This window comes from Mustela nivalis (assembly GCF_964662115.1).
Source record: "Mustela nivalis genome assembly, chromosome: 4".
NCBI classification, from domain to species: Eukaryota; Metazoa; Chordata; class Mammalia; order Carnivora; family Mustelidae; genus Mustela; species Mustela nivalis.
In genome coordinates this window covers 82,150,629-82,173,390 of record NC_139023.1, presented here as the reverse complement: position 1 = coordinate 82,173,390, position 22,762 = coordinate 82,150,629, and the positions used below count along the sequence as shown (strand labels likewise).

Here is a 22,762-nt window from a genome sequence, read left to right as displayed (position 1 = left end):
TCCAAAAGACTTTTAAATTAGTTTCTTTGCTTGAAAGTCCAAATTGGCCATCAGAACACAAGCTCTGAAGCCAAAAAGATCAGGTTTGGAACAAAAGTGTCAGCCCCAAGTTGGAAATCAGTTTTAAATGCAGGCTGTGACATAAAGGGACCATATGCTCCTCCCCCAACTCACTGAGACTTCTGTGGAAGCAAACATTACAGCTGAGGTTACCAAAAGGTCTTCAAAATAAATCCTACAATCAGTAATCAGTCAGAGCTTCTGAAAATTCTAATTTATTACCTTAATTGTCTCACATTTGTGCTAATCTCATGTGACTTCTCCTTTACATTATTCAAGGGGAAAAAGCTTTCGACTAACATTTAACTCAAAAATAATAAAATGCATTCTCCTTTTTTTTTTTTTATGTTTAACTCTTTTCCTATTCCATCAAAATTAAGGAAATCCCTTCAATCAGAGGAGAAACTAATATCATTATTGGAGCTCATTTTACGTCTTTTTATCCACTAGAAAACTCTTTATGTTCCCCAAAAGTACCATTACCACTAGTGGTAGATTTTCGTACAATTCTGTTCCGTCATAAACACAGAGAAAGCAAATACTTCCAAATATAAAGCAAGGTACCAAACTACCATGTTAACAGTGAGGGAGGTAAAAGAAACTGGAAACAGTTGTTTGCTTTGCTTATTAGTAAAAGAAAAATTAAAGCTGAACTTCCTTTCTGCACAAGTTTCTCAGTCTTCCTAATAGGAAGAATCGACTTAAACTTTACTAACTTCTTTATTACCAACTTTGTGCACTAGAAAGATATCATCATTTGAACTTGCCTACTTCTTTAAAACAAGCAATCTGAAAATATATTTCTATGAGCTATAAAGATTAATGAAATAAAAGCAACAATTTTCAAATATATTAAGAGTATTTTCTTGTTCACGTCTTAGCATACAGGCAATTGGAAGAAATGGCTCAAAGAAATAAAAGATGGAGAAGGAAGAGCACAAGTTGAGACCAAAGATACAGTTTAACTAAGGGACGCACTGCTAATTTTCCGAATGCTGGTTTCTCAGGAAAGCATTCAAGAATACATTTAATTTCTCACTGTGATTAGCATTTAACAAATCTAGTTCTGTCTTCCCAATTTAAAATATGATGTCAAGGGGCACCTGGGTGGCTCAGTGGGTTAAAACCTCTGCCTTCAACTCATGTCATGATCCCAGGGTCCTGGGATCAAGCCCCGCATCAAGCTCTCTGCTCAGAAGGGAGCCTGCTTCCCTTCGTCTCTCTGCCTGCCTCTCTGCCTACTTGTGATCCCTATCTATCAATTAATTAACTAATTAATTAAATAAAATATGATGTCAAGGGGTGCCTGGGTGGCTCAGTGGGTTAAAGCCTCTGCCTTCAACTCAGGTCGTGATCCCAGGGTCCTGGGATGGAGCCCCGCATCAGGCTCTCTGCTCAGTGGGGAGCCTGCTTCCCTTCCTCTCTCTCTCTCTGTCTCTCTGCCTACCTGTGATCTCTGTCTGTCAAATAAACAAATAAAATCTCTAAAAATAAATAAATAAATAAATAAAATATGATGATGAAATGTCTTTGAGTATGCTTAAATGACTTTTATGCACACTCATCTATCTACTTCCCTGAGGTACTACTATTCCAAAAGTCACCAAACAATTCTGTATCACTTTGTAGTACCTTTATTGGTCCATTAAACCAATGCATTAAACTGCCACCTTATAAACCATTATTTATCAGATGATAATTTATGTTTCAATTATTCACTAGAGGTTAATTTATAATGGTATCTTAATGAATTATGGTCAGTGATGGCCCCAAATATAAAAGATGAATAAACTTGCCTAATTAAAAATTGAATAGTAGCTTTACTTTGAAATTCTCGTAATTCATTATTGTTAAGCTTTTAAGCAGGACAAAGTTACCCTTATTCATTGCTATAATTTAAATTATCTTTTGTTACTTCTCTTTAATTCTCTAAGGCTCTACAATGATAAAGATAAATAACACATGATATAGGAAGACAATTATGGATTAATAATAACAAAAAGTAATAATTTTCAGGGTTTCTCAAGTATTAAGCTGTTTGCATAGCCCAATGCTGACATCTGTAGAAACATAACACACTGTTCAATAAAAAAACAGTAAGTTTTTTCTTCTTTTACATTACCAGTTTTAAAGGTAGGCAGAGTATGTTAATGAGCTTACTTCATAAATCTGCTATAAGGCAAATAATCTGACAACTCCAAACAAGGGACACTGTATATTCTAAAAAAAAAAAATAGTAAGTCACATAAAAAAAGAATTAAGCTACATATCACTTATGCAATGGTTAATACATTTTTAAGGCTTATATTTTAATATGATGGCCTATAATCTGAAAGGTATCATTTTAATCTGAGAGGTCCTGGAATGTTAAACACTGGAATTTTAGAGAGGATGAATATAATTGTACATTCATAACACATCCTCACAAACCAAGTAAAAGGAAACAAAACCACTGGTAAAGAGTCTGACACATCATAGGAATATCATGTCTCAGCTATTCAATTTACTATAAAGCATGAATAATATTACTTACTTGCCTCACTTAAGTTAATGTTTTCTTGACAGTAAAATCTGTTATTTTTTTAGAAGTCTCTGTTGCTTTTAGATTTCAACCCTTTGCTTCATGAAAGAACCCAGAAAAAGATGATTATTTTCCCACTTGCATTTCTGTTCTTTTCTTACCAACACTTGTTTTCTCACAACCAAAATACACAGAAATTTCACATTGTGTTTGTACGGTAAATCCCACTCAACATTTGGCATAGCTCACCCAAACCTATCTTTAATAAGGCAGTAATCCCTTTCCTCAGAGGTGCTGCATCATTCTGACAATCATGGCACTGGTGTAATTTCCTTTGCCAACATAACAAAACAGAGAACGTTGTACAATGCCTCACGAGCACCAGCCCAGTGAGACGATGAGCTCAGCTCTCTCATGACAGAACACCATTGTGAGAAAATAAAAAGGTCCATGTAATAATTTTTAGGTTTTATAAATGCTCTATAAATTTTAATACCAACAATATCATTCAGAAGAAAATAAAAATTAATCCAAAAGAACAATTACCTTTTCCTATTAGGTTCTTCATTTCACAACAGGCTACTCTAGAAAATCTTCTTGGTTGATTCCCAAAATCAGGATAAAAGTGACATCCACTGACAGGTCCAGTGGATGCCAAGAAGAAGCCAAGTTAAGAGAAATAAAGAGTATTCACCTTTTTTTTTTTTTTCCACTGGATGCAACTACGACAAGAAAGGCTGGTTACAGCAACACTAAACTTGGCTCAATCATGCAATGGTCACAGTTTGGGATAGAATTGAATTTATAATGTATGACAGAAGCAAAGTAATGTACAATTATATAATTTACTTGAACAGTTGCTTTCCATATGGGAAGTAACAGATTGCCCAGTTGCATTTTGGCTAAGACTAAACCTACCATTATTCAGGGTAAAACAATTTTGTTGAAATTTGGAAATCCTGCATAAAGCATCTCTAAATCTCTCTGATGACTCCTGACATTGTTTCCTTTTTCATAGGAATAGTATACAGCTGTATCCTCCTTTCTAAATGCTCCTGACCCATATTTAGCACATAGTAGTTTCTGGAAAACATAACCATAACTATGTCCAACAGATTTTATAAATGAGATAACCACTCAAGCCATTCATCCAAATTTCCATGATGAAATCAAAATAAATTCAGAGACGAAAGGATAAAAAAAAAACTTTGTGTGCATTTTCTTTTCTAAGCATTTAATATTGTAAGGAAAACATACTTCGAAAGAAGTGGGTCTTTTTCTTTCTCATTTTATATCTCAGTTGAATACTAAAGTAGAACTCCTACATACTTAATAATATTCCCCCTGCTTAAGTTATACTCCAAGAAAAGTATTTTATGGGCTGTGGAACATTCTTATTCATGACCTTAACATTTTGAAACAGGTTGATGGATAAGCAATGCATTTTCTATACTGGTGCATAAATGATCTGGATCCCAGAATTTATCTTCAAAGTTTGAAACCTTACATTGTCCAGTAAAAATATGTCATTATCACCCTTTGAAAGGGTCTTGAAATTGCAACTATCTATGGCCAAATATTATTTTCTGAAATATGTCCCCCTGTGCATGGATTTATGAGTCCCGTGATTGAACAAAGGGAAATTATCCAAGGCAAAGTTGTCCAAATAGGCAATTATCCAGCACACTGGAGCCAAAACAATCCCCTGGAGGTAACTGCACAGGTTCAACTGCAGCTGTGTGGGAAGTATGAACACCAATCAGCTCTCTGAAGAGTTTGGGTGTCTCCAGGAAGAATAAACTGGGAAGACTGTTTTGTGTCCTAGGCTATTGGTTTACTTGTTTTTTGTTTTTTGTTTTTTTTTTAAAGTAGAGAGGAGGCTTAAAGCATTTGCATACCTATAGTACAACTACCTCTAAATACCTATGTTACTCTGCAGTATTTCTACTTCGAAATAATTACTTTGCATTATATTATATAATGTTACAATTATACTATAACATAATAAACTCTTTTGCGGCTCTGGAGTACTCAAAGAACAAACAAAAGGGTGTAAACCTAAGACTGGAAAACACAAGGCAACAGTATTAGACACTTTCATGTACTGCTTGCAGAGAATAATAGTCTTTCATGTGCAAACTAGCTGCACATCGTCAATCTCATTTGATCCTCTGGATAACCCAAGAGATTCACAGGGAAGTTCTTATGATCCTTTTACAGATGAGGAATTTAAAGCTCAGAAAGTCTGGGATATTTTCAAAGGCACCCACCTAGTAAGTGAGGAGTAAGGATTCAAAACAGATGTTATTTGAGAACTAGGGGTCTCTCCACACATGACTTTTAGGGCAAGCTCTGTATTTGAGAGTACAGAGCCCCTGTACTACCATCTCCACTACCACTACTTCCACCCTACTGATAAGTGAGCTCTGCATTCTAGTAAGTCTTCTTTTATGATGAAAGCATCTCTGGGAGTTTTTAATATTTTAAGTCAACACCATTTAATATGACTTACCTATTTTTATCAGATTTTTTAAATCTTCAGAATAAGACACAGAACTAGTAATGTCTACAAACCAAAAAAAGCAAAGAAACTGGGTAGTAAAAAACACAGAGGAGTCAGGGATGCTTAAACTGAAAATAGTCACTAAGGTTGACCCACTTTAAAATGATACAATAGGAAATACCTAACTATATTCCATTTTCCAGATGTCTTTGAAATCCAAGCATGATTTAGAAGAAAAATTTTATAGAATAAAGAGAAATCAGCTATTTATGCCAATGTCATCATACATTTTGAGTCCATCACTTAACCAGAGCAATGCCTTTAACACTGGTTTATCAAATTCTACTGGTGTCAAATGCTGAGCTAAATTCTGGGATTAAAAGCACAAATAAGACAGTATCTCTGCATCCAAGAAACCTGTAGTGAAGCAAGGTAGACATATATCACCTGACACTACATCCTTTCTAAAAACTCAATTTGTTAAATGACAAAAAAATAATTAATCTGACACTGTCAATTATCTCTCCATTTCCTTTGCTTACATGACAGCAAGTGGGGTGCTTTCCCATAACCTGTCAACCTTCCTCTCAGATGCCTTTGTGGGTTCTCTGTTGTTCTGCTCACTTCATAAATGCCAGTGTTCCTAAGTAATCTGTCAATTTGCTCTTTTCTCCCACTATACAGCCTCTCCCTGGGCTATCTCATACTCATAGGATAATGACTTCCAATCAATGTATCTAGCACACTTTCCTCTCCTGAAACCAGTCCTATAAATTCAGCAGCTCACCAGACAGCTCCACAAAAATGCTTCAGCTATCTCACTTCCAAAATGGCTCTGCTTTCTGGATTCCTTTCCCCAATGATTGGCAACATCAGCCAATTCGAATCTCAAACTCACATATTAGGGTTTTGGGTCCCAAACGTTCACTCAGTCTATACATTCAATCGGTTAAAAGTCACCGACTCATTGATTTATTTATTCAGTCAGGTGTTAAGTCTCTATTTATTACCATATAATGTGCCAGACCCTAGGGTGCAATGCTGGGCTAGTCACTGCTCCTACAGAACTCATAGTCTATTCCATGATACAGACAAATACACTAGTAAATACATTTTTATTAATGCCATGATGACATACATACAGGGTGCCGTAAAACCTATCCAGATGTGAAGTGGGGATGTGAAAAGAGAAAAGGCTTTCTAGGGGCATCCAGGTGGCTCAGTCAGTTAAGCATCTGCCTTCCACTCAGGTCTTGATCCCAGGGTCCTGGAACTGAGGCTCAAGTGGGGCTCCCTGCTCAGCTTCTCCCTCTCCCTCTGCCCCTCTCCACCAACCCCTCCACTTATTCTCTCACTCCCTAATAAATAAAGTCCTAAAGAAAAAATGCTGTCTAAAGGAAGCGATACCTACGATAAAATCTAGAAAATGAGCAAGAGTTAAACGAATGAAGTAGGAAGAAGAGGGCATGGGCCAATGAGAAAATAAAGAGAATATGAGTGAAAAATGCATGGAAAGAACTTTCCTATGTCTAGTGCTTAGAATAAAAAAGGTTAAGTGGTTAGTGGAGAGTGTAAAGTAGAACCTTATAAGACATGCTTAAAAGTTTAGGTCAGAAGAGGAACTAGAAGTTCCTGGAGGATTTTAGCCAGGTGGATAATAATATGTGCATTTGAATAGATTTACAAAAGGAAAGATTATAGCACAGAGATGAAATAGAAGGCTCTTGTGTTTATCCAGATGACAGCTAAATGTCACCTTGAACTAGGAAAACAGCACAAGAAGAGAGAAATGTTGGCCTATCAGAGAAATATTTAGAAGGCAGAACAAATAGGATCTAACCATCTTTAGATAGGGAACATAAAGGAGAAAGATGAGTCAAAGATCATTGTCAAGTTACTCCTTTGAAAAACTAGATGAAGACACTTAATGAGATTAGAAACAACAAAAGATAAGCAAGTTTGTGGGAAAAGATAAGATGTGTTGTTTTGAAATACCTACATGATAGCCTAGTGAAAACATCTAGTAGGCAATTATATATATAGGTTTGGAGTTAAAAACTGCTGAGAAGGAATCAACCACTTGGAAATCAACAGCATATGGTTGGTATTTTAAGTCATGGGAACAGATGGTCTAGTGAAAAGAACTATAGAATGAAAAGAGAAGGCCGTAGGAGAGACTCCTCAGGGAAAGAATCCTGGAAAGATGAATACGAAAGAACAGCCAGAAAAGTAAAAGGAAACTTTTACCTAAAATATCAGAAGGTCAAAGGAAGAAAGTGTGTCAGGATCAAAAATGTCAGACAAGAAAGACATCAAATAACATAAGGATTGAGCCATGCCTCTTGGCATTAGCAAGATTACTAGTGACTCTGGAGAGACAAGTTTCACCCAAGCCAAGGAACCAGTGTAGTGAAGGAACAGAACTAATCAAGGAAGTTAGGAGGTGAGAGTGGAAGCACAAAGTATAAGCAATTCTTTCAAAATGTGTAACTGGGAGGGAATGGAAAGAGAGCAAAAGAATCCAGAAAGGGAAGAAAGATCTAAGTATGATCCGTTTACAAGATGGGAACAACTTATGCCATATTTAAATTCTGACAGAATATAACAGAAGGAGAAAGGACAAGGTCCCTGTGATGATGGCAGTTTATGAGACTCAGAGCTCACCTAGAGAGATTATATTTAAACAAAAAAAAAAGGATCCTCTCTGAATTATAACAGGAGGGAATGAGTAAAAGATGGGTATAGTATAGATTTTCTTTATGGCAAAATACATTTATCTGTTAAGAAAGGAGTGGTTGGGGGAGGGCATAAGTAGCTGGAGTCAAAGGACAAGTTTTTTCATTTTTGTTTTTGGTTTTTTAAGATTTTATTTATTTATTAGAGAGAGCGTATACATGCACAAGTAGCCACAGGGAGCGGAAGAAGCCAATTCCTCACTGAGCAGGGAGCCTGACTTTGGGCTGGGTCCCAGACCATGGGATTATGACCTGAGCTGAAGGCAGATATTTAATCAACTGAACCACCCAGACATCCCAAGAATGGATAAGTTTTTAAAGAACTTCTAAGTAAAATGAAAAAATAACATTAAAAAAATGACCAAGATATGTAAAACATAAGGAAGTTTAGGGAATTGCTCAAGCGTGGTTGAAATGATGAACCATGGAAATTAAACCAGATAAGACAGAAAGACAGGGAGTATCAATAGAGAGAATCCTGCAGAGTCAAGGACAAGAGGTCCCCATGCATAAAAAAAAAAGAAGAGGAAGAAGAAGAAGGCAGCAGCAAAAAAAAAAAGCAAGCCTAGTGAAAAAGACCAATGCAACAACAGAAAGGATGGTTTATTATTTCTAAGAAAGAAGTATTAGGTATGTCAATGTCTAGGGTATAGCCATAGAAAAGGGTGAAGAAACAGAATGGAAATAAAGCTGTCCAGAGCCAAGTAAATGAGCAGGTGACATGTTTAACTGTCTACAGACATGAACATGATCGTCCCCTAAAATGATGTCACAACTAAAAGGACACAATGAACCAGAAATGTGAGTCTAAAGGAATGCTATCCTCAAGCAAGGATTATATCCAATGTTTTAATTTGTTCTAGATTGACACACACTGTATTAGATACCAAGTATGACAGAGTTCATAATTCAAAATAAAACAATTCTTCCTCCCAAAAATCTATTCAAAACAAACTTGTAGTTGCCAGAGGGGATGGAGGTGGGGAGATGGGCACAATGGGTGAAGGGAATTAAGAGACGCAAACTTCCAGGCGTGAAATGAAGGAGTCATAGGGATGAAAGGTACAGCATCCGAATATAATCATAATATTGTGATAACTTTGTATGGTGATCCATGGTAACATCATAGTGAGCATTTTGTATTGTACAGGATTAAAAAATAAATTACAAGGAGATAAAGAAGACACCACTGGTACTAAAATTCAGGGCCTCAGTCTTTCTATTCCACTACTCTTGGCACACTAGCTTGTTGCAAAATGAATTCTACAGCTTTGCTCTAGTCCCTCATTCAGGGCAGGAAGAAGAAAGAGAGGAACATCAGCAGCTATATCCATTCTTTCAATTAAGAAAATGAGGGGCACGTGGGTGGCTCAGTGTGTTAAGCCGCTGCCTTCGGCTCAGGTCAGGATCTCAGGGTCCTGGGATCAAGCCCTGAACCAGGCTCTCTGCTCAGCGTGGAGCCTGCTTCCCTCTCTCTCTCTCTCTGCCTGCCTCTCTGCCTACTTGTGATCTCTCTCTGTCAAATAAATAAATAAAATCTTTAAAAAAAAAAAAAAAAAGAAAGAAAAGAAAGAAAATGAAAAGCTTCCCTAAAGATCCTATAGCTGACTTCCCTTAGGTATCAGGGCCCCTAACATGGCTACATTTAGCTAGGAGGGAATCTGAGAATAGGGGGAAGGAATACCGTGATTAACTTACACCTGTGGTTCTCCCTTAAACCGAAAGGAATGCTTTAACATGTGTGAAGACATTTTGATCATTGCAGTGAGGGAGAGAACCCAATGGCATGACTAGCTACCCATGCCAAGAGGCCAGAGATGCTAAAAACACTGAAATGTGGAAAACAATCCCCCACAGTGGAGATTTGTACTGTTTAAAACACCAAAACACCTCCATCAAGAGACACTGGCTTAGACCAATTGCAACCACCCACTGGAGTGGGCGGGCCCATTGCTACCACACTGCAAACAAAATCTGTGTTCTGTTAGCAAACAACCTGTGGAGGGGGACAGTAGGAGAGTGAGATGAATATTGGAAGAGAAGTTTGTGCCATGTCACGTAGTTAATGAGAAGCCATAGAAGGTTTTTTAATTAACAAGGAACATGATCAGATCTTAGATTTATCTGGTAGCAGTACTGAAGATGAAATGGAGACATATGAACCAATATAAACCAGTTAAAGCAATCCAGGCCAAGATAATGATGGACTCAACTACACTTGGAGCAGTGAGACTGGAGAAGAGGGAGATTTATATCCATGATGTTAACAAAGGAAAATCAGCTTAGAGTCTTAGTTACTACATTTGACCTTAGTTCAGACCTGCTTCTCCCACCCAGTAGCTATATGACCTTAAGTCATAAGTCACAGAATTCTCAACTCAAATTTCTCCTTGACTTTATATTTTTTAAGATTTTATTTATTTATTTGACAGAGAGAACAAGTAAGCAGAGCGGCAGGCAAAGGGAGAGAGAGAGAAGCAGGCTCTCCGCTTAACCAACTGAGACACCCAAGTGCCCCTCTCCTTGACTTTAAAATAATAGTTCCTAACTCACAAAACTGTTATAAGAATTCAATGAGTTAATGAGGTATGCTAAATGCCTTTCATAGTATTTGACCAGTTCTTTTTACCACCATCATCAAAGGAATGAGGGGAAAATCAGTCCCTAGGTGTCTATGTTTGTTATCTGGATATAAGTATTTACTTATGGAGAGAAAATAGAAATGAAATGAATAGTTTTCAACATGTTAAGTGCCAGCACATAATAGGCCCTTGAAAAAAATGCATTGAGAAACAAATGCACTTAAACAAAACAAACAAATGAACAAAATAAAAAAAGAAACAAGCAAAAAAATAGAATCTTAAATACAGAGAAGCTGGTGGTTGCCAAATGGGAGGGAGGTGAGCAGATGGGTGATGCAGAAAAAAGAGATTGAGAGTATGCTATCATTAAAAAAAAAAAAAAAATGAATACCCTTATCATGATGAGCACTGAGTAATGTGTAGAACAGTTGACTCATTATATTGCACAGCTGAAACTAATATAACCCTGTATGTTAATGGTACTTCAAGAAATGAAAGAAATAAAAATTTTTTCATGCACTAGACATTAAGGAGGGCATGGGATATAATGAACAGTGGGTATTAGATAAGACTGATGAGTCACAGGCCTGTACCTCTAAAACCAATCATACATTATATGTTAATTAATTAGATTTAAATAAACAAATATTTAAAAATAGTAAAGTAAAATAAAATGCAGTAAATAAATGAATGCTTAAAATTAAAATGTCTGTAGGAAAACTGAAAGATTTCTGCCTGTATGTATCAGAAATTTAGGATCTGAGAAATACAGATCTGGAAGTTATGTATGACCGACTAAAATCAAGTGACATGAACACTATGGAGGACAGAAAGGAGCAAACGTAGACTAAGAAATGGCAACATTTTTTTAAAACCAGGCAGAAATAAGTAAGATTATTATTTCCCATTTACCATACTTCCTATCTGACAAAGGAGACTTATTTGTAATTTATGATATTTATAACAAATCACAAGACTTTTGTTAACATTATCATACCCTTCAGAAAACAGTATTGGCCAAGATTATAAGGGGGAAAAGAACATAACCTATATGAGGAAGTTTGTCTTTTCTACTCCTTTTATTAATTTTCATGAAAATATTTCTTAACGAAGAAGCTCTAAGGGGATATGTCAGACTCTTAAATACAATTGACACATATAATGAGTGAGGGAGGAAAGACGGTATTTCTTTCCTATGATCAAAAATTATTAGAATGTGAGTAAAAAACAAACATATATTTGGTCTTTGCCCAAAGTTCCTTCAACAGATCTCCTAAGACCTCTATAATTTCCTGAATGACACCGTTGATAGGAGCATCTTCTGGTCTAATATTTGGTCTTTATCCCTGGTTCCTGACACAGAACTCCTATGTCCCTGGCAATTTCCTGGGTAATAGGAGCATCTTTTCTTCAATTGAAGCCATTTTTTTGGTGGGCCCTTAGATAGTTCCAGGATGTATACTGGTCACCAGAAAGACCAGGGCAAGATTAAAGTACTGGAATTTTTAGCCCGGCCCCCTCACATCTAGAGAGGGGAGAGGGGATAGAGATTGAGTTCATCACCAACAGTCAATGATTTATTTAATCAACCAGTGAAACCTCCAAAGAAACTCCTAATAAGATTCAGAAAGCTTCTGGGTTAGTGAACACACCACGGTGCTAGGAGGGGTGACATGCAAGTTCCATGTGCCCCTCACCTATAACTTGCCCTATTCATTTTCCCATTTGGCTAGTCCTGAATTGTATCTTTTATAAGAAATCAGTAAGAGTAAGTAAACTTAACTCAGTTCCATGAGCCGTTCTAGTAAATTATCTAACCTGAGGAGGAAGTCATGGAAATCCTCAATATATAGTTGGGTGGTCATAAATATAGGTAACAACCTGGAACTTGTTACTAGCATTTGAAGTAGGGCAGTCTTGGGGAGCCTGGGTGGCTCAGTTGGTTAAGAATCTGCCTTCGGCTCAGGTCATGATTCCAGGATCCTGGGATTCAGCCCTGCATCAGGTTCCCTTCTCCTTGGAGAGCCTGCTTCTCCCTCTCCCACTCTCCCTGTTTGTGTTCCCTCTTTCACTGTGTCTCTCAAATAAATAAATAAAATCTTTAGAAATAATAATAATAAAATAAAATAATTTTTTTTTTTTTAAGAAGTGGGGCAGTCATGAAACTGAGCCCTTAGCCTATGAGGTCTGCGCTAACTATGGTACTTAGTGTCATAACTGAACTGATTTGTAGTTCAAGCAGTCGATGTCACACAATGGGAGAAATGGTTGTTACTCAAAACTGTTGTGAGGTAAAAAAAGGTTTAGAAGAGATTGATGAATGCAAATGCCAAGTACTAAATAAAAGTTTTAGAGCCTTAGGGTATTTTCTATTCGCACAGCTAATCTATTATTAATCCCCAATAGCCAAATGTTCTTCAGATGATGTATACCACAAATATGCTTCCTTTCACTCAATTTTTTTTTCAATCTTAACAGTACAAATAATAAAGAGAAAATGCTGTCTATTGACTAGCTCTTGCTCTGCTGAACAGACTTTCAGTACGCTGATGGGGTAACTACCTTCCACAGAGTGACAGAGAAAGAGAGTGAGAGCGAGCCTAAAAGATAATTAAATAATAAAATATTTGTACCATTTTTCCTCAGGCAAAACTTACACAAGCTAAGCCCCATTATTATTTCCTTTTCTTCCCAATTTGCATCAAACTTATATTTAAAGTAGGCTCTGCTTATCAGCAGGGTTAATATGGAAAAATTGCACTAGCTGAAGCATGGCTCTAGGCAGCAGAGCGTTTGAGAACAATTCTTTTTATGGAGAAGCTGACAGGAAATCTCCAAAGATGCAACACAATATTCTGGAGCAAAGAACAATGGATTATGTAACCTAGGTCCAAACATCTCTCTTCAAACACATGCACAGAAACCCAATAGTATAGAAGAAAAGGGATTGTGCTGGCCTCATGGTGAAAGTTACTATTAACCTTCACTGCCCCATTTAATCTTAACTTCCCTTCTCACATTATTGTAGTATAATATTTTGTGGAGTTTTCCTACATATGGTTTCTTTACATTTGCAATATACTGCAGAATTTTTTCCATTTAATCCTGTATCAATATTATTTATAGAACAGCCTCTTTTTCTTCCAATTTCTTCTCAGAACCCAGTTAGCATCATAAAGTAAAAATTGTACCTTTGTATGGGAGAGCCCCCAGATGAAGCACACTTTTATTCCATGTTTGACAGATGTGGCATTATATCTACTCTTTAAGCAACCATGTATAGCACTGAATTCAGGTAAAACACATGTACTTTCCCCCTAATGTATAAAACTTAAACTAGCATATCCAGAGGCTGTTTATCCTAAGAGTCTTCTCTGCCTAAACTTAATTAGCACTCTTCCAGTGAGTACTATGGTTCTAAATTCCTAATTGCTATAAACTAATTTTCTTTCCTCAATCTAAGCCTGGTAATATAGCTCCAACAGATGACCTCCATAATATAACTTGTTCTACGTAAGGCCCCAGTCTGAGAATAATGTTACATATTTTAATTGAACGTAACAGAAACCACAACAGCATCTCTACCTTTGCCAAGAGAGTAAAAAGGCAACAATAATATACACTATATTACATAATATGCCTAACATTATGATTATAATACAACATAATACACATTATGTATATCATATATATTAGTATGCCTAAGCTTAATATGTTTCTAAAATAAACCTTTCCTTCTAGTTATTCTTTTATTTTTATATAGGCTCAGCAAGTAATCATTATTCAAGATTTCAAACTCAAAATTATGTCCCCTTAATTTTACAGAAATTGACAAATTTGGATTCTGCTGGGTTTGTAATAGGAAGGGTATACTTTGACATGGTGGGGGGGGGGGGCGGGGGGCATGAACAATGTTTCCTTTGTCAATGCTTGCTTCATCAAAAATAATCTCAAAATCTTCTTAGAAATTCTTTAATTTAAATAATCAAATCAAACCTAAAACCAGGTATCTTTACATTTTAAAATATAAAAATAACTTGCTGAAGCAGTTCTTAAATAACTGCACTACAAGTGCCTAGTCATTCATTCATTCTAGATGCATTTCCTCATATAGATTAAGGTCAAGGTAGAAACTAAAGTTACCTTGGTAAAAAAAATAATAATAATAATTCCAAGATTAGAAAATACTAACTATAGATATATATACCAGTCATGGCTAAAGAGAATAAAATTGCAGGTGTCTTAAAGAAGGACAGAAAATGAAAATACACCCACATTTTCCAAAACTATCGTAATAATAAACTCCCCACACATAAAGAGAACTTTCTTCTGTATACAGGAGGGAAAAAAATAATACTCACAGGTGAATGTTCCCACCATTGTGATAGCATTTTCCATTGTCATGATTTTTTAATCCCAACTAAACAACCCTTCCTATCAAGTATTTATGACTTGCTGGAAGCCCAGAGAATACAGTTTGTGATGGTTATGGACATGTTCTCTGGTAAGACTCCTCACATTAGTTCTCAAATATATTTCCGATATATGGAACTAGCGGGTCAGTCGGCCCATTGTTCCCTAATTTCAAATCCATTTGTGGGTGAGGCACTAATTCACAAATGGAGCAGAGTGTGCACAACACAACAAAGTCACTGAGTTCTTCATGGTGGCTGCATTATCTAAAAAGCTCCCCAATATCCAGGCATGACTGAAAATGAGGAAGCCTGATGCACCCAGGAGAGGTATAAAGGAGACAGTTGTGGCAGTAAAAGGGGCCAGGGGAAACATCCGAGAAAACGGGAAGAGGAAGGTGAAGAGTGCAGTCAAGTTATAACCATTAAATATTTGAAGAATTGGGAAAACACTCAAACCATTAAGCATTAAAAATTGGGACAGGCAATTGTCCATACAGAATGGCCCCAGTTTTCTGGTAAAATTGTGTCTTTTCTTGAAGAAAACCAAATATTAAGGGTTTTTTTTTTTTCCCCTTAAACTTTTAATTTTTTCCATTCTACTTTCCTATCTTTAACACAATCTGTGCCTGGTAAGACTGAAAAGGGGCACGCTACACCAGCGTTCCGTGAAAATGTGGCACTCTTTTCCATTGAACTGACAGAACGTGGCGTTCAGGTTCCCACTCTCAGTGGCGTGAGGAAGTAAACCTGTTGATCAAGGTTACTCCTTTATTCCTGATTGTAAGACAGTGTGTTTTGAGTACAACAGCAACTTCCCGGTAGTCTCGGCCTCTTTGGGGTAATGGCCTATTGTTCAAGGTTCCTGTCCTCTCCTGCTCTCCAAAATGGAGGCGGAGGAGCTCAGCAAGCTACGACTCTCCCGCTTGCCATCTCCAAGCCATGGTCTCCGTCCTCCGGAACCCACCGAGGAAGTGCTTCCTCACCTGGCATGTGGGCCCCACCCGAGGCCCCAAGGTGTGCTGGACGACCACTGGGGAGTAGTCAAGGCTCGCCAGCAGCTAACCGCGCGGCTCCCAGGCTCTCCCTGGGCACTGCGCACCTCAGCCGCGCAGCTCTGCCTCTACCATAGGCCTACGCGGACCCGCCTTCCCTGTATTTCCTGCTCTCTTGTTGGGGCGGGGGGAGGGCCGCTTGTGGCCCACGCCTGCGCAGTGCTGCCCTGGTTCCTGAGCCTAGGCACACACAGCCTGTGCGGCCGTCACTCCCTTTAAGGCACAATGAGGGGCTTTTTGGTTCCCACGGCCACCCTCAAGTTTTCTGGGAGTGAAAGCCAAGCTTCCTTGCTTTTTATCACACCCTCCCACCGCGGAATAAACTCCGACACGCATGTCTGACCATTCGCTTCCTCAGGCCCGCCTGATTTTGTGTTTACTTGGCCTGACTTAGACTTCCTTTCCATCCATCTTCCTCTTCCCAAGGCAGCAATTCTCCCCTACTCAACAACTGTACTGGTGAAGTGGTTGCAGAGAAACATTAATTTAGGGAGGGTTGAAAAAAAGAGTTTAATATGTATAAGATTCTTCATTGCATCATTTCTACTTATATAATCTTTTACCAAAATATTATTTTTAAAGTGTAATTATGGGAGTCCTCGGGTCATTCTAAAAGTCACAGACAGCCAGGTAATTCTCACTTACTGCCAACAAGATAACCTTTCTGGAAATATGTTCTATTTTGAATTCCAAAAGAGCACATTGCCAATCCTGCTTAGGCTGAGAGAGCATGATGAGACCTGCATGGACCCTATAATATATATGAAGTGTTTAGCCTGCCAGATGTATTGGTATTCAATGTTAGCTATGATGACCATGTTGCCGAAGGTAGCAGAAACAGAATTTAATCAGAATGCCACAGTAGGGAAAGAACTGATCCTTATAGTAGTGAGATAGATAGATAAAGATATAGATATATATATATGTATGTGTGTGTGTGTGTGTGTGTGTGTGTGTGTATATATATATATATATATATATATCCATAAAAACTAAACTGGCTACTAGTTCACTGCTAATTTCATGTGCTCTCCTAATCCAGGAAACAAAGAGGACACAACACACACTCAGTGTTGATCTCAAATGGACAGGGTTGTTGGATTTGGAACCACTATTTAAAAGGTTCTGCTTTACAGTGAAAATACACAAAAAGATGAATTTTTTGTGTATACAGCAAGATGCTGTATGACAAAGTTTGGCTAGTTTTAGAAAATGTCACTCTAGTAATGAAGATATAGATATAGATATAAATATATAGATAGATATACTTTTTTATTCAGAGAAAAAAAAAAAAGTTTTCCAACCACAGGAGGTGTTTGGGTAGGGGGAGGTGTCTGTCCATCCAGCCCCAGCCCCTAGCCAATGTAGTTTTCATAGCAATAAGGGGCATGGGATAATGGCCCCAAAAATTAAAGTAGTATCTATGTGTGTCTGGGAAGGAGAGGAACCCAAAAGCCGTGAAGGGGTGTTTGGGATTTTTTTTTATGCTACCATGCAAAAAAACTTTTATTAACATTCTGAACAGCTATTAAGAGAGTGTGTATACATATATACACACTCACAAGTGGAGATAGAGTTCAGCCTGTTAGACTTGTTACTGAGAGAAGGAAAGAGAGCAAGAGAGGGAGGAAGGAAGGGAAGGAATTAAAAAATCTTACCAACATAAATTCTGAATTGAGGAGATGTGGAGAGTGTGGAGAAGATAAGGCTGGTAAACTGGTTTGGAAGGTGAGGATGGTTAGGAAACATAAGGAAATCAATTTGAACAAGTAACTTTTGATATATTATCTTCCAGAAAGGAGCAATAATAGAACCTTTTTTTTCTTTTTTAAATATATTTTAGATATAATATAAAAGTCTTATATTTTCAATATACTATTAAGAGTCTTTCTTTTTATTGAATTAATTTATTTATTTATTGGAAGAAAGAAAGAACCCAGCATCAGGTTGTTGAAGACTATACAAAATAACTCCTTATTTAAACCAAGTCCCTTTAATAAGGCCAGAACAAACTCAAACTTAACAATGTGTGGATTTTTTTTTCTAAACAGCCTACTATAAGATGACAAACATACAGAACAAAAAATGTGGTAAATCATTTGCAACTTTATCAAATTAAAACCAGCAACTACTATTTCAAATGCCCTAGGGTTTTTATGTTCTATGAATGGAAATCATAGTTTAAATTGTTAACAAAGATGCTGCTTGATGCACTACTCAGTAGGAAGTCCTTCAGGAAGGTTACTTGGAAGGGCAAAGCAATACTGCTTACCAATTTGGTTAACTTAATCCCAGGCTTAGCAATGAAGTGGGAAAAATCAACTGAAAGAAGAGCTTTTTCTTCAGCACAGCATTTAAAGAAGTAAAAATAAAGATACCGTTGAAGCTATTTTAGGTAAATTCTAAAGTACCTACTAAAGGCCCAGGTCAGTTTTTCGGGTTCTTTTTTTCTGGGAGGGGAGGGATGCATTATATAATGACTAATGTGCTTTAAAATAACTACAATATATGTTCATATTTCATAAATATTGGTTTATGCCATGTGGTAACTCAACACTCACAGCTATGACTGTAACATAAAATATTTCCAGAGGAAAAAAACAATGAGAAGTCTCAAGACCAGTACACCGTCTTACACTAAAAGGAAGGAAGATTAGAACATACAATTTTCGTATTTTAAAAGCTCCTAAAACTTGGATTTTCTTGTAACCAAAAAAGGTAACCTCCTGATCAATTCATACACAGTCTTGTATCCACTTCTATGCACCTCTCTCACTCTTCATATTTGATTTCACTTTTTGGGATGCCAGCAAAAATCTTCACTGAAATCAAAAATAACCTTCACAACAGAATTTCTTTTCCCAACTGTACAACTTGAAAACTTGAAGAGTCACAGTGCCCTCTAGTGATTCATTGGTAAGACCGACTTTTATTTCAATTTCAGAGAACAAAAAGTTTAAGGGATTCTTACACATTTCCAGGGAACTTTTTTGTTGTTTTGTTTTTTTGCAATACATATTTATAAATGGAAACTTCTATTTCTAATGGGGGAAAGTATAAGTTACAATAAATTAGCCATACACCACAATGAAGAATAACTCCCTTTTTTATCTAGTGCTCCCACAGTTATACTGTATCTGGAGGGGAAAAGGGGCTTAATTTCAATCAATCCTGCAAAACAAGATACATTAATATATACAAATGTAAGATTCTTAATCTAGAATTGTGATGAGGACAGGTTTGTGGAGCTGTGGAGCTGTACTATAGTCCGGAATCTGTCAATGCCTGACAATGAGACCAGTGTCAAAGAACTTCTTTGCAATTTCTCAGTCTCACCGAACCTCATTTTTCTTCCTCTGTAAATGAAAAAAGGGTGGATGAGGATGCAGGAAAATGGACTGTAAACACTTCTACTGGGAGCATTGATTTTACAGCCTTTCTGGATTCAATAACTCTCTAACAATTTCCTATGTACATTGGCAACAATTCTCAAAAACCAAAAGTTTCCATGTGTATATCACCTTAGTGCCAGAATAATGGCCAATGTTGAACTCGTACTCTGTCCCACATACTGTTTTAAGTGCTCTAAGTATATTTGCTCATTTAATCCTTACAAAAATTCTATAATGTTGTATTAATAATTAACCCCATTTTATATAGCAAGGAACTGAGACACTGAAATTTGTCTGAGTTTACAAAATCAATAATTGGATACAAACCCAGTTTATATGGTTCAGAGTCCATGCTGCTAACTATTATACTATACTCCCAGAACTTCTTCTTCTGGGAATTTACCCTAAGAAAATAGCCAAGGATGTACACAAAGAATTTTCAATCACGGTGTTAATCTCAGCATCATTTATAATAGGGAAAAAATGTAAAATAATTAAATATATCAAATATACTAAGTGAAAATAACAGTTTAGAGACATACATACATTCATATTTATATATATAGTGAATGCTTCCATTGTTTAAAGAAATATATATTAAGAGGAAGGCAAGAAATTTGCAAATGTGTAAATAATAATTACGTTGTGAGCATAGCATAACATATAGAGAAATTAAATCATCCTATGTTGTACACCTGATACTAAAATAACATTGTATGTGAATGATACTCAAATTTTAAAATTATATTAATAATGTATAGAGAGTAAGTGGGAGAGTAGGCATAATGATTTTTAATGTCCATTTTCCAAATTTTCTACAAATAATTCTAAAAATATTTTTATATTTGGGTGCCTGAGTGGCTCAGCCATTAAGCGTCTGCCTTCCGCTCAGGTCACAATCCCAGGCTCCTAGGATCTAGCCCCTCATCAGGATCCCTGCTCAGCGGGGAGCCTGCTTCTCTCTCTCTCCCACTCCCCCTGCTTTTGTTCCCTCTTTCACTGTGCCTTTCTCTGTCAAATAAATAAATAAAATCTTTTCAAAATAAAATAAAATAAAAATATTTTATATTTTTAAGAAATGAAGGTCAACTTTACTTTTGCAAAATTTTAAAGTTGGAAATTTTCACATGAAAACTTTGCTTTTGGCCTCTACTTTCCATGTTTGCCCTTGCTATTTTATTTTATTTTATTTTACTGTAATTCCAGTAGAGTTAACAGAGTATTATTTAGTTTCAGGTATATAATATAGTGATTCAACAATTTCATACATCAGCCAGTGCTCACTACAACAAGTACGCTCCTGGGATATCTGGTTGGCTTAGTTGGTAGAGCATGGGACTCTTAGTCTCAGGGTTATGAGTTCAAGCCCCAAATGGGCATGGAACCTACTTAAAAATAAAAAATAGGGTGCCTGAGTGGCTCAGTGGGTTAAAGCCTCTGCCTTCGGCTCAGCTCATGATCCCAGGGTCCTGGGGGGGTTCTCTGCTCAGCAGGGAGCCTGCTTCCTCCTCTCTCTCTGCCTGCCTCTCTGCCTGCTTGTGATCTCTGTCTGTCAGATAAATAAATAAAATCTTTTAAAAAATAAATGAAAATAAAAAACAAGGGTGTTCCTTAATCTGCATCACCTATTTCATCCCTCAAGGAAATACCATCAAAACTATAATGAGATGCCACCTCACATCTGTCAGAATGGCTAAAATCAACAACACAGGAAACAACAGGTGTTGACGAGGATGTGGAGAAAAAAGGAACCCTCTTGCACTGTTGGTAAGAATACAAACTGGTGCAGTCACTGTGGAAAACAGTACAGAAATTCTCAAAAAGTTAAAAAATGAACTACCCTAGAATCCGGTAATCACTGTACTGGGTATTAACCAAAAAAATACAAAAACATTATTCAAAGGGATACATGCACCCATATGTTTATTGCAGCACTGAGCACTGTTTACAATAGCCAAATTATGGAAGCAGCCCAAGTGTACATTGATTGATGAATGGGTAAAGAAGATGTGATACACAAACTCTCTCTCTCTCTCTCTCTCTCTCACACACACACACACACACATACAGGAATATTATTCAGCCATAAAAAAAGAATGAAGTCTTGCCGTTTGCAGTTGCATGGATGGAGCTAGAGAATATAAATATATCATTTATGAAATAACTCAAATACAACTATCATATGATTTCACTCATATGTGGAATTTAAGGAGCAAAACAAATGATCAAGAGGAAAAAGAAAAAGAGAGAGAGAAAGACAAGCCAAGAAACAGACTTTAACTGGTAAAAACAAACTAATGGTTTACCAGAGGGGAAGTTTGTGGAGAATGGGTAAAAATATTTTATTTTTAATGGGAAATTCAGGCCAATTGTGCTCTAAGATACTTCCTAGCTCTAAATATTTATGATTCGGAAACAATAAATAGAGAATAGTCATGGAATTTTAGAACTTGTGGGGAGAAAAACATTTATCATAAAAGGTTCCCATATCTGCTTGATTCTCAGAATCACCTGGGCTAATCAAAGACAAACTTCTTGCCTCCCTCTTTTTCCAGTCAAGATCACCTGAGGATGAGGTCCAAGTGATTCTTATGAGCTGACTGTGGGAAACCTCTAGTTTACTCCCATTGCATCATTAAAATCATCTGACTGGCACATAAAACAGCACTCTTATAAACCAAACGCAGACCCGAGCCTTCATATAGTGTTGGCTATTATAAGCAATCCAATTGAAATTGACAAATTTCAAGTTCCGTTTCAATTTTTAAATTCTCTTGAGGAAAAATGTGTCTTAAACAATAAATTTACTAATAAAAAATTGTATGCATAAAATAATGAATGTCAGACCTATCAACTATAAACAGTGAGAATGTATTCTTACCTATATTAATTTGCATGTAGCTTGTTCACATTTCTAACTGCATACTTATTTAAAGGAACCAAAACTTCTTAGAGTTCATAGGACATAAAATCAGACCCAAACAAAAAGAACAATTTTGATATTATTGGCAGGTGTTGGGGAGGGTGGAGTTAATGCAACAAAACACAATTTTGTTTTAAGCAAAAGATTGTCTGAAGCCTTCTCAATAGTCCTAATTGCACAGAGTAAGGTAAAGCCACCCTGGACACAGTGAAAATATTTGTAAATGAAGAAAGGAAAGTCTCTTGCGAAATCATCCTTGAAGTTTCAGACTTTAAATGTTTGTCACCTTTTCTGAAGCCATTGAGCATATTCTTAGAGCAACAAGTTTTATTTGCAGTATAGTAACCTAACTGGTCTCAAACTGATGGTACCAAAAGAGATAGAGTTACAGTAACTTACGTGAGACAGTCATCATAGACTTTATTTTATCTAAGCCACAGACCTAGCTGCCTGGCGTGCCCATGTCATTTTGTGCAGGAAGACATCTGCCAGGTGCACAGCATCAGGAAACAGGGGGCTGACTACTGATCTAAAAAACTACAGGTAAATAAATATGGAAGGTAAGATGGTTCATCTTTG

At 36.8% G+C, this 22,762-nt stretch overlaps 1 long non-coding RNA gene across 1 annotated transcript in view; it reads right to left on the bottom strand.

The window, feature by feature from the left end:
• Positions 1-15,946, bottom strand: part of LOC309863080 — a 35,726-nt gene extending 19,780 nt beyond the window's left edge. Inside the window, exon 1 of the long non-coding RNA XR_014310884.1 lies at positions 15,800-15,946. This is a non-coding gene — a long non-coding RNA (uncharacterized lncRNA). The remainder of the gene's footprint in view (positions 1-15,799) is intronic.
• Between the last annotated feature and the right edge of the window lie 6,816 nt (positions 15,947-22,762).